The following is an 18,982-nucleotide window of genomic DNA, read 5'->3' on the forward strand; positions in this document are numbered from 1 at the left end:
TTAAGCCAGAGGCGCTGCAGCAATTTTTACAGTAGGGCTGCTGAAAGCTATTGAACAAAACTGTAACCCCTGTGTATGATGGAGGCCATGCAAAGCCAGGCTGCTGCACTCCCAGCACCCCTAGTTCCAGCACCCCTGGTTTAAGCTGTATTTCTATACAGAAAGAATTTCTATTCTTAAAAAGAAATACATGAGAGCCTTTAAATGAAAGTAAGCTGAGTATTTTCAGTACTGTTCTCAATACAATGTAATGGATATGAAGGCACTGAAGTGATTTCCTATGGGAGAGGGAGAGTTGTCATACTATCCTTCATTATGAGTTCCTCATGGGTTGGTTGAAAAGGAGCAAATGTGAATGAAAGCATTGTTTGGGAAAGACTGCAATACCTGCACAAAAGATGAAGGAATTTTTTTTTTTTTTTCCCATACATATTTGTGAAACATATTCAACTAATGTCTAATTTAACTTTCCTTTAAGTATTGCCGGTATTATATATTTGTTTACTGTACCATTAGTTCAAATACTGTAGTACACCCTCCAGGGCACTAAGATTAAATTATATATATATATATATATATATATATATATATATATATATATATATATATAGATATATATATATAACTTGATATAATAACATACAGTACTTCACTGTAAGAAAATGTTTAGGTATATCCTATGGCAATGCTTTTAATCTGGTTTTATACTTAGCCCCTGCCATTCATCACAAGGGCATTTTCTACCATTGCCATTGGATTACATTTTAAAGATGACACCGTTATCTTTAACATTAAAAACAAACATTATAACAAAGCACAATAACTGCTATAAGGATAGAGGTTTCATAATTAAAATGCAGTTGGATTGTATATTTCAGCAGTTTATACAATAGCATTGTGCATAACTTTTGTTGCCTTGCAACTTACAGCTGGTAAATCAAAGAAGACTTGCCCTTTGGGGTCCATTTACCCAATTGGGGTCATTTGTATATTTATAGAATTTAAGGATAATTTCTGCAATAAATAAAAACAAAATATTTATCCTTATTTTTGTCTCTTATTTTACTATATTCAGGGAGCGAAAAATAAAGTAGTCATTCAGACCTAAATAAAGGATTCCCAAAAGCCACAGCAGTATCGCTTTACCTTCATCTTGGAACATGGCCACTACAAGTCTGCAACTTTCCATCCCACTCAAGTCTACTTAATGACTTCAACAAGCTGCCAACACTAACATGCACACTGCTTTGAGGCTGCAGAGCGGGACTTAAAACGGCAAGTTTCCATCTGATTTCTGTATGACAATGTTAGTGTCTGCAGATGTTTTGTACATGACCTTGGCATTTTTTGACTGCTGAAGCATTTCCATACGTTGCCACTACAGAACCGCACCGTCTCCTTTTGGGGATATTTTAAAAAATCATCTGGAAGGGAGCTAGGTGGTGCACTGCATTAATCCACCTTTGAAAGTCAAGCTTAAGAACCGAAAGGCACTGCTGGTTGTTCAGGTCAAGAAGCTTTTGTGTAGACATTCACATTACTCTCCCCTCATTGTTCCTCACCTTTCAAAAACTATTAATGGGTTACACTAAAGACAAACGTACTAGACTTTATTTATTTTTCATTCAAATAAAAAGTATTGGTTACATGAATGAATTCTTCTGGTGTAAGCAAAGTCAGGTGTAGAACAGCAGAACATGCATGCTATGGGTATTGCTTGCACAATATTTTACACCTCAGTGATTAGAATATCTAAAACTAACAGCTGTGTCCCAGGGGAGATGATGCTGACCCAGACAAAGACAACGCCATTTACAGACACTGGTGGAGGAGGGGGAGGGAGGAATTGAAACAGAGAAATCTTTTACTAAGGAATGATGATGTGAATAAGACCACATGCTTAGTAGCTAGGGTATTAAACAAGAGGAGGACATCAGCATAAAAAATGTATCAAGAAGCAGGGGCATTTACTTGTAGTTGATATGGACAGGCAACATCTCTAACATGTCACAAATGGTTGTTATGGGTTAAATAAAGTGCATTGGGATGTTTGATATACATGGAGCAGTGTAACTGTTTGTTGTATTGAAGTGCAATGTCATGTACAAGAGATTAATATTTTTTGGACTAGCAGCAATACAAAATGCAAGCTTTTTGATTGAGAACACACATAAACAAAAAGGTTCACACAATACCTTGACAAACCACAAAGGTCTTTTTCTCTCTCTCTCTCTCTCTCTCTCTCTCTCTCTCTCTCTCTCTCTCTCTCTCTCTCTCTCTTCTCTCTCTTTGTCATGTTAAAATACCTGCCTGTTAACTGCACGCAATTCATTCATAATTAGAGACAGGTGAACCTCATCCTGGGTCGTCACCCCCCCCCCCCCCCCCCCGTGGCATTCTAGGGGATGTAGTATGTATATATGTGTGTGTGTGTGTGTGTGTGTACAAATATATGATTTTTAAATAACAAAACCAGTTTACCAAAATCACACTGGTTTTCCTATTTGATATCAAATTCAGTAAACATTACTAATATTTACAAAAAAATAAAAAATCAGACTACTGCTATTGCTGTATTTTAAACATGTGGTTAAAAGGTAACAAAAACAATACATATTTATTATAGCTTATTTTTGTTTGCGTTCAAAAAGATCCAGCTTCTTTCATTTGTTTCCTCCTCATTACACAGTATCATCAAGGCAATATGCTGTCCACACATAGGAAACACATCTACAATAGAAAAAACAATGCCAGGAGATAGGTGTGCTGAGCAAATTAAAAACAACACAGGCACTTGCTTACAACCATTTATTAAACATTAAATTGATGTAAGCAATTGTGTCTCTAGTTTCTGTGCCCAGCCCAGCAATAAACATTTTACTGCACACTGTCTTTTACTAATAAACGAAAAACAAATAATTTCTGTGTATCTATGCATTAGTTTATACTTATTTATAAACTTTGCTGTTTTTGTTTCTTCAGTTTTATCTAAATGTATAATTATTTATTTATAATCTTCTTTAAAATGCTCCACTGGTCCACATGGTGCATTTGAATATTTTTCAACAATCGGAACCCAGCAATGCCTGCAACTAGATGAAGTTATGCCCTACTAGGCATAACACTTCCACTATATATCTAGACTGCTATTGTTTTCTGCCAACAGCAGTAATGAATATCACATTTCATTTCAGTCATTTTTTGTGACTAAGCTTCTAGAATACAGTAATTGCTGAAGACTTCCTACAGGAAAACTACATACTGACCATGTTTTTTCATTATAAATATATTATTTGGGGGTTTTTTTTGTATATAATTCCAGTATTCAGAAATTATAGCACTTTCTTGAGAGGATAGCTGAGATTAAGTCTACTGTACCAGAACGGACCTGATCTACAAATGTTTACGTTCATAATCTTATGGTCACTTGTGTTGTTGTGTGTTTACACTATTCTGCCAAGGTAAGTGGATTTGGGATACTTTTCTTTAGGGTTGACCACTGTACAAAAAAATAATCTGACAAATGGTATAGTAACTTTCCAGAGAGGGAAAGCGTTTCCACCCGACAGATGCTCTCTACGTAGATAATCAGCACTTTCTTGATTCCCAAGATTCCTAGAAGGGCTGATGCACACAACGGGACACAGGTCCCTGGTCCATTGCACAAAACCTGCAACAAAACAGGAAAAAAACAACTTAGGACCTTAAAATAAACTGGCATCTCAGCCCACTGAAAAGGAAAGTGAGGGCCAGACACGAACCGCCTTCTCTAAAGTGCAAGCCCTGTAGTCGGGAGGCAAGTACGTGTCTTGTGCTCATGTCACTATTATCATCTCATCTGCTGCTATGTGGAGATATATCACAACATCTTTAAAAGCAACCAAACAGTGAAGGCTTGCTTGTTGCCTTTTTACAGGAATTGTTATAAAAGGCCATTCTGGAGTGAAAATAAATGTGTTAATTTAAAAAAAAAAAAAAAAAAGTAAACCATTGCAAGGTTATGACACATTTGCCCTTTCGAAAAGGACAGAGGCAGATGCCATATTTGCCTTCACGATGCTAGTGGTGGGAAGTTCACATTAGAATATGAGCAATTTCGTGTACTAAGGACAAGTAATAAACAAAGATACTAATGCCAATTACCGGTAGGTAGGGAACATTGAGCATTCTGAAAAAAATACCTACAGATGTTCTCAAGGACTTGTAAAGTGTGTTTGTACAAACCAAAATCTTAAATAAAAAAAAAAAAAAAAGTGGAACAGGTTTTTGGACAATTTGTATGGAACAAAGAATAATTACTGGTGGGAGTGAAAGACAATGTTCTGCTTTGCCAGGCCTCAAACAGACTCTCCTCACCTGCAGGTTGCGATAGCTGGAATACACATGAAAAGAGGCAGACCTTGACAACAGGCCAATATGTCTGCTCTATTAATCACAGAGTCCTTTCTAACACCCATTCAGTATTTACTGAACAAAAGCTTGTGCACAAAACTGCCAGACCCTGTAGATTGTTATCTTACAGAACCAATCATTCAAAATAAAGAAATACAAACACAACAAATAAGAAATTTATTCCTGAAATACATGGCTTACATACAGTAAGACCTGGCAACACTGGAGAATCGAGAAGAAGTTGTCTTCACATAATGAAGAGGGTGTAAAATCTTACAAATACGGTTAATACTGAACGTTGTCAATGATTTAGTACTATTCCTAAAGCATATATTATTGTCAAGCTCAGACACAGTTTTAATATCTACACATGCCATTGTGGGACCAGACGCACAAAAACATCACAAAACATCACATCTTTCTTGATTATGTTGGCATAACATGCTCCTTGTTATTTATTAAATCTAACAGCTTAGGGTTGGTTTAGTGGTGTGGAGATTGATGTTCATTTTGTTCTGTTCTTCACGATTCAGACATGGGAAAAATATTACAGGAAGCTGATCTACAACTTCTTATAAAATTAGTGTATTGCAAGCAGATTTCTGGAACCGAACTTGCTGGAAATATCTGATTGTATTATATTGTTTGGTGCAACATCAACTGGCCTCTGAACTATACACAAAAAGAAAGGAAAATACATGTATGGAAGCAAAAACCCAATAGAAATATTTGAAAGCCTCTATTACGTACAGAAACTTCCATACAGCTTAAAGATTATCTGGTAGGTCACAAAAATTATTTGATCTATTTATCTTCCTGCCTAACCAGTTTGTGCACTTAACTGGTACACTAATGTGCAGTTAGCAAAGACATGGAACTCCAGGTTTGTGTCTGCGGCTGGAGCAAGGCGACAACGGTCAGGGGTTTGAAGATTCATCAAGGGAAAATGAAATGCTTGAGGGAGAAGGGACAAGGGCCTCGCATTGATCAGTACTTCTTACGAAGTCAGTCAAATCAGTCGAATGAAATCCAGTGACAGGAAGCAAACCACAGTTCGCAGGATATCAGCACCCCTGTCATAGACGTGAGGAGGACTTGCATGGACACAGTTAGTGATGAACCTAATGATCCTTGTGAACCCAGTCAGACAAACCAGCATAAGAGAGAAAAGAACCTCAACAAGCACAAGCCTGGAGTTAAATGGCCAAGAGCTTGTGAAAAAACTGCATGGGACACAGTAAATACAGATCTCTGCTTTGCATTGGAAAGGTTAAGTGGAACAGTTGAAAAGAAGCTGGATAAATTTGGGGACATCATCTACGCATATGGAAGTGAGAGGTTTGGAGTTGAAAAAAGGAAGGAAAAAGTACAAACTATTCCTGGAAAGTCTAGACGGCAGCAGGAGATTGAACGCTTAGTTAGAGAAAGGAGACAGCTGAGGAAGCAATGGAGAAGAGCAGAACAAAGTCAGAAGGAGGGACTCAATCTCTTACAAAGGGTCATAAAAGATAAGCTTGCAACATTGCGCAGAGCTGAGCACCTACGGAAACGCTACAAAAAGAAGGAGCGTGCGAGAGCGAACTTTTATAAAGATCCATTCAAATTTGTAAAGAAGTTATTCACCAGTGAGAAAAATGGCACACTAAAAGCATCTAAGATTGAGCTGGAGAGATATTTGGAGGAAACACATACAGATTCAAAAAGGCAGGAGCCTATGTCAATTCCTTCAGACATCCCACCTATCAATCCACCAGAATACCAAATGGAGGACTGTGCACCTAAGTGGAAAGAAGTAGAGCAAGCTGTGAAAAAAGCAAGGGCTTCATCATCTCCAGGGCCTAATGGAGTTCTGTACAGAGTGTACAAGAGTGCTTCAGGAGTTCTACGAATTCTGTGGAAATTGATGAAAGTGGCATGGGAAAAACAGGTTGTACCAAGAGCATGGCGCCGAGCAGGTGGAGTCTTTATACCTAAAGAAAAAGATTCTACAAGCATCAGTCAGTTTCGTCCTATTTCCCTACTAAAAGTAGAAGGCAAGATTTTCTTCAGCATTATTGCTCAGAGATTGTCAACTTACCTATTAAAGAACTGCTTCATTGACACTTCAGTACAAAAAGCGGGCATTCCAGGTTTCCCAGGATGCTTAGAACACATCAGCGTAATCTGGCAACAAATTCAATCAGCTAAAAAGGAGAGGAAGGAGCTCCATGTGACATTCCTGGATTTGGCTAATGCATATGGTTCAGTGCCACATGAACTTCTTTGGGCAGCATTTGATTTTTTCAGTGTACCGATGACAATAACAAATTTAGTGAAAGCCTACTTTGGAGATTTGCAATTTAGTTGTTCAACTTCAGAATTCAGCACTCCATGGCAATGCCTAGAGGCTGAAATAATGGCAGGATGCACCATTTCTCCACTGGCTTTTACCATGGCAATGGAAGTAATCATTAGGGCATCAAAATGGGTAGTAGGAGGAGAGCGCTTGGCTTCTGGAATGCGACTACCACCAATTCGAGCATACATGGATGACATGACAACCATGACTACAACAGTAGCCTGCACTAATCGGTTATTGGGCAAATTAACCAATAACACTGAATGGGCACAAATGCAATTCAAGCCCACTAAATCAAGAAGCATCTCTATAATTAAAGGCAAAGTAGTAGATAAAACATTCTTCATTAATAGTGAGGCAATACCAACAGTCTCTGAGAAGCCAGTGAAGAGTCTTGGGAGATGGTACAACGGGGATCTAAAGGACACAGTTCGTGTGGGAGAAGTTAGACAACAAGCAGTGGAAGGGTTGAAGAGCATAGACAGCAGCGCTTTACCAGGCAAACTAAAATTCTGGTGCTTTCAGTGTGGTCTACTGACGAGGTTGCTGTGGCCACTGACTGTGTACGAGGTTTCTTTGACAACAGTAGAGAAGCTGGAAGCTTTAATCAGTTCACACATCAGGAAATGGTAGGGAGTTCCACGCTGCCTCAGCAGAGTGGGACTTTAAGGTAAAGGAATACTGCAGCTACCAGTCTCTGCTCTAACCGAGGAATTTAAGTGCGCCAAGGTCAGACTGGAAATGACATTAGTAGAGTCACGCGACAAATGCGTAAGGGAGGCAGCACCTGTGTTGAAAACTGGAAGAAAGTGGGCGGCAAAGAAAGCTGTGGAAGATGCAAAGGCTGCCCTTCGAATTGGTGATATCATGGGGCAAGTTCAGCATGGAAGAGGGGGTCTTGGTCTCAGTTCAGCTCCTCCTACATGGCACAAGGCAGCCCCAGCTCAAAGGAGGAAGCTGGTAGTCAACGAGGTGCAAAAGCAGGAGGAGAGGAGGAGGTGTATAAAGGCCATTTCCCAGGCTAAGCAGGGAGAATGGATGAGATGAGAGAGTGTGGAACAACGCAAGATTGGCTGGCAAGACCTATGGTCAATGGAACAGAGCAGGATCAGTTTCCTCATCAGGTCAACATATGATGTTCTCCCATCACCACAGAACCTAAACCTCTGGGTAGGAGAAGATCCCTCATGTCCTTTGTTTTCATCATCTGCAACATTAAGGCACATTTTGACAGGATGTAAGGTGGCTCTTAGCCAAGGTCGGTTTACTTGGCACCATGACCAGGTGCTGCGATGTTTGGCCTTAGCAATGGAAGACAAGCGTAACCTGACCAATAAGTTGCCACCTGTTCCACCAAAACATTACACACAAAAGACAACATTCCTCCACCCAGCAGAGCAACGACCAAGAAAAGGTGTTAAAACCAATCCTCATCCAGGACAACTAGAAGCTGTTAGAGACTGGAAAATGCTGGCAGATGTTGGTCAACGGCTTATTTTTCAACCTGAGATTGCCATCACTAACCTTCGACCAGATATTGTCTTGTGGTCTGGATCAGCACGCCTTGTTCACCTGGTAGAGTTAGCAATGCCACGGGAGGATGCTGTGGATGAGGCGTACGAGAGGAAGAAACTGCGGTATGCTCAACTAGCCACTGAAGCGGAACAGCGAGGATGGAGTCCAGGTTTACCCAGTGGAAGTGGGTTGTCGAGGATTTGTGGCACACTCTACAACCCGGTTTCTCAGAGACGTCGGATTCAGTGGCCAAGAGTTGCGTCGCACAGTGAAGAACTTATCTGAAGCAGCAGAGAGGAGCAGCAACTGGCTGTGGTTGAGACGGAAAGATTCTGGCTGGGGATCTCAAGCACAATAGAAAGAAAGAAACGCTGATGTACAGGTAAGTAAGCTGGGCTGAGTTGAATGGGGGACGGAGGGGGGTGATGCTGGGACGCCAGAATCACCGTCGAGCCCTCTTGAGGTGTCGTGGGCTAGTAGACAAAACACTGAGGATGGAAGGTGCCCACTTGAAGACCCCAGAGATGTACCCTACTTAGCTCAATCCAGACGGTTGTCATGTTGATGCGCTGGGGAGTCCGCACTGTGGTAGATCCCCGGAGCCAGCATCGCAGCCGTTGTGTGTGCTGATGCGCCAGGGAGGCAATAAGCTGATCCCTGGAGCCAGCATTACACTTCAGCCATTAACACCAGACAGAAGGATATCTACATCATTATATGGAAGGAAATGCAAATGGATGGAGACACATATCGATCACATTAGTTTACTGTAAAGCTACGTCTTAGTTGGTGCTTATCTTGGCGACAGCCGAGTTCAAATCAGCATGAAGTTTTAACATCTACTCTCGTGTAATGGAAATCATGCAAGTCCAACACGAGCAGATACTAACAGGAACCTAATATGCTAAAGTGAAACTGTAACAAAGTATCTTGTCTTTTCAGACTAGGCTGAAAAGACAATCCAAGATTAATTCCTGACTGATCTGACCATCTCTCAGACAGGTTCAACTCAGACCTGCTGGCAGTAAGTCTCTGATTGCTTTCAGTTAAAGTCTGAACAGCCAAATGTGGTGTATAACAGCTTGCCTTTCCTAAAACACTGTGTGCAAGGGGCATGCAGGTGAAATTGTCTACCTTTTTGGGCTTCTTGATTATGGGTTACACTTTCAATGTCCTATACAAAGTTTCTAACTCTAACATAAAAACACAGTTTATGTAGGTCTATATACAAAATATTTCTGCATATTCCTCCTTCACAGAGAAATAAAGGACCAAATAAATATTGCACTATTCTGTAATATTTGTGAGGAACGTAGAAAGCTGTGGAGTTGATGCAGATTTTTATGGTGGTTCATTAAGGACGGAAAAATATAATTTTTTATATTAAATTTTTTTTTTTTTTTTATAAATTCTCTGTAAATTATATAACAATTTTGATATTCTGAGATCAGGATATCATTTACTTTAACTATTACTTTGTTTTCATTAATGTATTGGCCTTCATTTTTTTTACTTTTAAACTTATTTGTTTGTTGAGGAAGTTCTACAAACATTTGACAAATGTCACTGTAATGCAATGATAAGAAACAGTTTAGATTGATTAAATATAAAGTGTATGAACAGAATAGATCTGAGACCACTTTTCAGAACAGTTTGGTTATAGTCTAAACACAGCTTTAGTATTGACCCCATTGTACTGGTGCTAATGCATTGAATGCTCCCTGGACTGACAAGAGTCTAGACTCAAGCTTTAAAGTAATATACTGAGAGACAGCAAACCATTGTTATAAGATTCACACAAGTACTGCTCAGTACATACTGTTGAAAAAAGGTATAATGTGAACTTCTATTGCCTGTGTTTGAAGACAAGAAAGTAAACAAGTAAACTGAATAATCATTCATCACTTAGAAACTATTTCACACATATTTGCTGAACCAAGAGTTCATGATAGAAAAATAACAGGTAAGCTTGACAAATAGTTTAAGAATCCTTTTGCCTGTGTTCAGATGAGATCTTTGGAAATGAGTGACATTTGTTTAAAAACTGTTTAGCACTAATTGTGCAAACCTCTTACTGTGTGTCACTAAGACTCTGTTAATTGGAAAGAACAGAATGTTAACACAGTGACTATTTTGATTTGTTAAAAAAAAGATTTATGCATCTAAAAACTTTAAGAGCAGGCTTTGATTTCCAGGGTTGTCTTAATGAACAAAATAAAAAAAAAAAAAAAAAAAGAAAGACAAACGTGGTATTTATATTCAGAGGTAAAGAAAAACCTAAGGGCACATTACTATTTGTGTGGTTTTCTCTTCAAAGTGAGAAATGGAGTAAGAACCTTATTTATTATCCTACGTATCTGTTTTTCTAAGCCAAGTCACAGATTTATAAAGCTCACCTCCTCCTCCTCCTCCTCCTCCTCCTCTCCTCCTCCTCCTCCTCCTCCTCCAAAAGTAGTAATTATGTTAGACCCTCCTTGTATGTTGGGGCTCAGCTCATAAACCAGGAACATTCCTGACATGCTTGCACTGTCAGTGGTCAGTGCTGCAGTTTATACCCTGGCTGCAGGCTGCCTTTGCCTGGTTTTCTCTCTAAGATGGGGCTGGAAAGCTCTGTAACATTCTACTGCCTGCAACATCTGGAAATGACTGAATCAACATGCATCTCCTCCATCCTACCATCCCTTGTCAGTACACAGTCACGATGTTTAAATGGCAAATATATTAGGACTATGTTAGAGACAAGGAAAAGCAGGTATTCTGAATTAGAAGTTCCACAATCAACTTCACCTAAGATACAGCTTAAAGCAAAATTGTTCTATATATATATTTAAAAAAACAATAACGTCCTTAACTCAACAAGCCAGCATTTAACTATCTTTGTCCTCTCAAGGTATTAATGTATTCAAACCACTACAAATAAATGAATTATGAATGAGACTGCTCTAATCTAGTCAGCTCTGTAATGCTGTACGATGTACAAAATTGAACTAGAGAAAAATTACAGAAGGAAGGGGCAAAAAATCCTCAGACATCACAAGAAATCAAGCCGATAGAAACCACATTTTAATTCTGAAACCTGGAAGGTGCATTGTGTCTTTCAATAGCCATTGCTTCTCCACAACATATGACTCCACTAGCAATTCAAACCTCTCTGGCACCTTCCACATTAAAATACATCCAGCTTTCCTCCTTGGTAGGGAGTTATTCCAAGTTGAACACAGTTAATGTGTGCAGCCCACATTCTTGGAATTCAATGTGAAGCCATGGGCCACTTCGGTACCCGGTTCGCTATTTCCTAACCCCCCCCCCCCCCCCCCCCCCCCCCCCCCCCCCCTCAAAAAAAAAACCTGACTATTGACGATGGTTGAAAAGCACTGAAGCAAATTTCGCCAAAAAAAGGATTATTCTTTTAATTAGCAGTTGCTCAATTCAAATGTCTTCATTAATTCTACTGCATGGTTTTCGATAAGGGAAACATTATTTTTATATTTTGTTAAGAATGGATTATCCCACACAATAAAAAGCCTGTCTTTAATTATTAATTAACTATATAGTACCTGCAGAGTCACTTCACACCTATAACTTATTGGTACACTATTGATTCAACTGTATTCAGCAGTTAATAGCTAACTTAGGGCATTATATATAAGAAGAATTCCACAAATAATAATGATCACGATTACTGACTGTGGTAAAATTCTTTTCTCCACGGTCCTCCAGTCAATTCTACTGTGTAAAGTATTGCTTAATAATTTGAGTAGATTTGTTTGTTTTTATTGTAGTTTGTTAACACATCACTGTTTAATACAAGATCAATTTCATCAACTGGTTGAATACAGTAAATAGAAGATAACTTGACATTTTCATAATGGTCTGCTGGGAATGCAAGTACTTTGTACTTTGCTTTTGAAAATACCATTGCACTACTGAGATTTGTCTGAATGCAGTAGCACTTCCTCTTGTTTAATGGGTAGCAACTTCAACTATTCACATGAAATACTATGTATTTTTTAAGCTAGGTTAAGTAGCCAATGACTGGTTAAAAAAAAGTGAAGGCAACTATGTATGACAAGCATAGTTTTTTTTTCCCTGACACAGCCTGTTCCCTCTGAGAGCCTGATGAATTTAGTATGTGATCTCATTAAAATGTCCATATATGGCAAAAGTCTGGGAATGCTGAGCTCCCTACTCACTGGTCTGCCATTTATACCAACTCATTCCACTCTGGAATGTACTACAGCTTTTTAACAGCTGTACAGCTGGCTTTCACTGTACACAATTTTGGTAAAATCTAATAAAGTTATAATATGCCTTTAAAAAAAAAAAAAAAAAAAAAAAAAAAAGAGGCTACAAATAGATGAATTTCCTCTGCCCAAACCCTCTGTGTGTGAAAGCCTAGTTCTTTGGGTGCTTCTGATTTTTCTACAATGTGATCTTTTTAAACCTCTTTCAAATGACACCTTAAATGAAGTTCTGCTAGATGAGCAGTTGAAATGCCAGTATGCAAGATGGTGATACAAAAAGAGGAGTGGTATAATATTTTATACTGATACTTGCAGTGTCCCAACCATGATGGATAATATATGCTCAGGGTTTAAAAAGGTGACTTTTCGCTTAATGTTTACTGCTAAGATACCATTTTCCTGTATATAGGTGAACCAACAAAAATGATTTGGAGAGAGAGATGTTAGCTATATAAGGATGAAAATACACAATACACAGTGCTGCTCCATTTCCTCGTTCATTAAATTAACCCCTGGCTCCTGGCCAAGTGCCCGATGAAGTCCTGCGATATCCTGTAAACATGGCCTTTCACTCCTAACAATCCCAAGAGATAGCAGACAAGCCTTTTAAATTACGGATTCCTATAGTCACGGCTTTAAAAGGTCTTGCATCCACTTTGTACTTACATAGAAGGCACTGCAGCATTAACTCCCAGGACTAGGATTTAAGAGCTTAGCCCAATTAAATTGAACTCTGTTCTGAAGGTTTTACTGATAGTTAGTTTAGTTCCCCCATATTGTATGTTGTGTGAGAGTGGATGAACAAGGGAATCTCAATACAGTGTCACTTTGCATAAAAAAACACGTTCATTATTTGCAAAAATCCATGCTGTGAACGAATCCTAATTAATGTGTAAGAAAGAGATTCCAAATTAGAATTTTTAAGGTGCTTTATGGCATGTTTAATGAGTTATTAAGCGTATTTGAACTGGCCTGTTTATAACTCATCCTTCCTTCAAATAGCAAAGATGGTCAACTACCAGACCTTTTTACACATTAATTTAAATACTTTGCTTTTTTTTTTTTTTTAAATATAAATTCAGCAATGCAATATTCACTAAATACTTTCAAATGCAGGTTTTTACATATAAATACACCATTTGGAAAAAGTGATCCTTTTTTAATTTCTTCCAAGGAGTAGCAGAAGAATGCTCGCAGTATCTAGTTAATATTGTAACATATAAGCTTGTCTCCCTGCAAAGAAAACTACACTTGGAGAATTTTGATAAAACAAAGTGCACTGAAAGCAAATACATAGCAAAAAAGTAATATTTAGTGTAAAATTGTGATTGTGGGACATGGTTTCATTTATGCTTTTGCTTTTCTGTTCTCCAGTGGCCATACAATACATTTTATTCTGCCTTGCAATCCTTTACTAGAAACTCTTGCTAGAAACATGCCAGTAATTCTTCCATCTATTCGCTACCTATGGTTCTTCAGAATGGTAGAATCAATTCAAGCTACCGCTATGGAAAGTTTTTTTTTTATTATATATGATTGATTTAAAATGTATTTTGAATAGAGCATGGCTGGTTGGTGACAGCAGGAAAATCATAAACAAAAGACCTTTCCACTTACAGCTGTTCTGAATGTCGGATCAGATGTAGGCATACATTTACAACCTGAACAAATACTAGAACAAACCCTGACATTGCAGTTCAAAAAACTGCCTCCCCACCACCTAGCTATTAAAGTCATGAAAGCAAACACATCAAGAGCTGTTTAAAATGTTGTCTTAGTTGTAAATTTAAATGAAAGACATTCTCCACACACCATTGCACACCATATATGGTTAGAGTAATTTCCACTGAAATACAGTCAGAAACAGAGATAAGAAAAACTCCATAAAGTGCATACTAATAAATGGAAACTTTATTTTTCACAGATTTCTCACATTATATGCAGAGTTTGATTGCGATTCTATTCTTTCTTTTTTTTTTTTTTTTAATTCAGTAGTTGCCAATTGATTTTATCCAGTTTTTCTCCAGTTTGAAATATCCAATTGTATTTTAGGCTCAGCTCACCGCTACCACTCCTGCGAGATGCGAAAAGGAACACACACTGTCCTCCGAAGCGTGTGCCGTCAGCCGACTGCTTCTTTTCACTCTGCAGGCCCGCCATGCAGCCAACCCAGAGCTACAGCATCAGGGGATAACACAGCTCTGGGCAGCTTACAGGCAAGCCCGCAGGCACCTGGACAGTCTACAGGGGTCTCTGGTGTGCGGTGAGCCGTGGACACCCTGGCCGACCTAAGCCGCACCCCCCCCCCCCGGGCGGCGCTTAGCCAATTGTGCCTTGCCCCCTGGGAACTCCTATCCATGCTCGGCAGTGGAATAGCCTGGACTTGAACTGGCAACCTCCAGGCTACTAGCGCATCCTGCATTCCACGCGGAACACCTTTACTGGATGCTCCACTCGGGAACCCCTAATCGCTATTCTATTCTATTCTATTCTATTCTATTCTATGGTTATTTTGTGCCTCCTAAATTAAATAATGTATTTTTACTTAATTTTCTTTTACTTTCTATTTTTTATTTTAGAGGCAATGACTTGGACTGTCCAAACATTTATGAACAACTCCAACACAGATGACGAGGGGCTGCCAAACTTTCACCTAGATAGAAAGAAAACATTCTACTGTTCTACTAACTAGTACATACCAAATCTGGCTTCAGCTTAAAGACTAGAGGCACAGAGTAGAGCAGGGAATATAAAGTCGTCAGCACCGAAGACCTCCAGGACTGTTGGACCTCTCGGCTTCTAGGGATTCGCTGAATAGTAAACTGGAAAAAAAGACATTTTACTAACAGGGGTTACTCCTTTGCAGACTGAAATATGTTAAAATGATTGAAAAAATAAATATAATCAATGGTTATGTTTGCCAAAGATTTTGTATTAACTTGCCTGTAGCTCCAGTAAAAAAGTCTTGACCTAAATAAATTGTATAGAAAGTAAGGAAGTGCGCCATCTAGTGGTACATTCTATGAGTACATCTAGGCTTTTATAAAATGTACTTTTTGGGGAAAAATGTTTGGGGAATAACTATTCAAACTATACACAATCACAACATTTATTGTAATGACAAAAAAAAAAGTGGTTAAACTTATACTTTTTATTCATCTATGTTTGTTGCCAGTGACAAGCTTTGATGCTGAAAACTGAAAAGGTATTATGGTACCTGATATTGTAGTAGTAAGGTAGTGATCTCAGATTCAGAACACTTTACCTGTGCAATAACCAGATCAATTTTAAAACATAGGCAGGGCGTTTATGAATTTGGACGATTCCCAAACTGTGCTACATACAAAAGCTTAATTGATCCTATGTCTTTAATTTTGAATACACAACAAAATGAACAGAAGGAAATATTCCTGTGAGAAAGCATGAAGCTGCTTTGATCAATGAAAACAAATTAAAACATGTCCCGGTTTCTTGTCTGTGCTTGTTCATTGTCATATCGTGTGAAGGTGGGTTAATAAAAACAGTGCTTATAATGTGATGTCAGCAAGTAAACATCCCAGATCTTGTCTCATCATCCTCACAATACATTTTCTATAGGAAACTGCTACTCATTCAAAACAACTATCATAACAAAACAGAAGCATGCACGGTGTTGAATCACTTTGCTTCGTTCATGCCTTACTTATACAACATTTAGTTTATTTTGTATTCTGCTTACCTGTCGTGTTGTGTCTTTTTCTTTCAGAGAAATTTCAAAGGTGAAGATTTTATCTTCACTCATTTTGTCTGTGTCAGCGATGACATAATGTCCGGAGAGCAGGAGCAGGAAAGAGTCTCCATCAATCTGAGAATTTCAGTTCCTCCTAACATAAGCAAACAAAAAATGCATCCATATATTAGTATCCATTATCTAGTAAACATTGTAAAAAATCGGATGGGACCAATGTGTATATGGCTTATTTATTAACTGTCATGCTGTAGTTATTCAATACACTACACACTACAATGGCTCTCAAAAGTATTCACCACCCTTGGGCTTTTCCACATTAACATGGAATCAAAACGGATTTAAGTAGGAGTTTTTGCCAATGATCAACACATAAAAAGTCCATAATGTCAAAGTGAAAAATAAAATCTACAAATTTTTCTAAAATAATTACAAATACAAAACAGAAAATAACTGATTGCATAAGTACTCACTCCCTTTTCTATGACACACCTAAATAAGCTCTGGTGCAACCAATTGTCTTTAGAAGTCACATTAGTTGAATGGAGTCCACCTGTGTGCAATTAAGGTGCTTCACATGATTTCAGGTTAAATACACCTGTCTCTGGGAGGTCCCACAGTTGGTTAGTACATTTCCTAACAAAAACTATATCATGAAGACGAAGAAACATTCAAAGCAAATCCGGAATAAGGTTTTCCAAAAGCACCAATCAGGGGTAGGATACAAGCACATTTCCAAGGCATTGAATATCCCAGGAGCACAGTAAAGTCCATTATTAAGAAATGGAGAGAATATGGCACAACTGTGAACCTGTCTAGAACAGGCCGTCCTCAAAAACTGAGTATCCAGGTGAGAAGGGCACTAGTCACGGAGGCCAGCAAGAGGCCTATGGCATCTCTAAAGGAGTTACAGTCTTCCAAGGCTGAGCTGGGAGACAGTGTGCATACGGCAACAATAGCCCGGGTGCTTCATAAAACTGGCCATTATGGGAGAGTGGCAAAAAGAATGCCATTGTAGAAAAAAACTCACATAAAATCTCAGCTAGAGTTTGCCAGAAGGCATGTGGGAGACTCTCAGACCAAGTGGAAGAAGATTCTATTGTCTGATGAGACCAAAATAGAGGTTTTTGGCCTCAACACTAAGCACTATGTTTAGCGCAAGCCTAACACCGCACATCATCCTGAGAACACCATCCCTCCCTCCCTACCGTGAAGCATGGTGGTGGCAGCATCAGGCTATGGGGATGTTTCTCTACGTCAGGCCCTGGAAAGCTTGTGAAGACAGAGGGCAAAATGGATGCAGCAAAGTACAGAGAAATCCTGGAGTAAAACCTGCTGAAGTCTGCAAGAGACCTGGAACTTGGGAGAAGATTCATCTTCCAGCAGGACAATGACCCCAAACATACAGCCAAAGCCACACTGGAGTGGCTTAAAAACAAAAAGGTCAATGTCCTGGAGTGGCCCAGTCAAAGCCCGGACCTAAATCCAATTGAGAATATGTGGAAAGAGTTGAAAATTGCTGTTCACCAAAGGTCACCATACAACTTGATGGAGCTTGAGCAATTTTACAAAGAAGAATGGGCAAAAATTGCAGTGTCCAGATGTGCAAAGCTGGTAGAGGCTTATCCAAATAGACTCATGACTGTAATTGCTGCCAAAAGTGCCTCTACCAAATATTGACTCAAGTGACTGAATACCTATGCAGTCAATTATCTTCTGTTTTGTATTTGTAATTATTTTAGAACAATTTGTAGATTTTATTTTTCACTTTGACAATATGGACTTATTTGTGTTGATCAGTGGCAAAAACTCCTAATTAAATACATTTTGATTCCATGTTGTAACACAATAAAATGTGGAAAAATCAGGGGGGTGAAAAGTTTTGAGAGCCACTGTATGCGCATCTACTGTAGCTTGAGTACAAACACAAAAAATAAAAAATAAAAATAAACAAATCTCCTGAACTGTATAGGTCTACAAAAGTTCAAATTTAATTGAAAAGTAGGCTAGATTGATACATCAACAGAAATTATTCTGTCTTCTACCCTGTCACCTACATCATCCAGACAAAAGTTGACCTAGTTATTGAGGCAGTTCACAAAAAAGAAAATCTACATGTCACTCTAAGTATATTTCACACTGTTGCCAGATCACAGGTTCTCCCTCTAGTTTCACCTTTCTGCTCAGGGCAATCTGAAGGAGGCAGGACAATGACAGAGTTTTTTTAAAGGTAGATTTTTAATTTTATAGGATATAACTGTCTGGTATTATTTAAGGTTGGATTTCAGTGCTACCTGCAGAAATGGTCTCTTAATGAATGCAGTATATATTGAACATTTCACCGGCCTAATTGTTTGTGTTTATCATTAGAAAAATAGATTTTCTTTTTAAAATGGAATTAAAAAAAAAAAAAAGGTTTCAACAGAGCTGCTTAGATGTATAATATTCTAAACATTAGCCATTAATTGTGACGTCAACGACGCTTTAAGACAACGGGAAAGCCTTCAAATCGAAAACGTGCATCTGTTTACATCTTCACTAATTCCTGACATTGGCAATTTGTATTGTGCTTCCTGCTTCTTGCTGGAGCGGAAGTATTTATCCTTACCCGATCCTGCAACCACAAGCACACTGACGGCGCCCGTCTTTCCTGGTTTGTATTCCGCATCCTTCCGAAGAACAACAAACAACCTCACAGTACAAATGAAAAGTGTGATCAAAAGTCCGACTATAGCGACGAAAATGATTGCCATTTTAACTTAACAA

At 38.7% G+C, this 18,982-nt stretch overlaps 1 pseudogene; it reads right to left on the bottom strand.

Annotated features, from left to right (window-relative positions):
• Positions 1 to 2,407: 2,407 nt before the first annotated feature.
• On the bottom strand, positions 2,408 to 18,981 carry LOC121326770 (annotated as a pseudogene).
• Between the last annotated feature and the right edge of the window lies 1 nt (position 18,982).

The sequence above is a fragment of the Polyodon spathula genome, chromosome 14 (genome assembly GCF_017654505.1).
Source record: "Polyodon spathula isolate WHYD16114869_AA chromosome 14, ASM1765450v1, whole genome shotgun sequence".
Lineage (NCBI taxonomy): Eukaryota > Metazoa > Chordata > Actinopteri > Acipenseriformes > Polyodontidae > Polyodon > Polyodon spathula.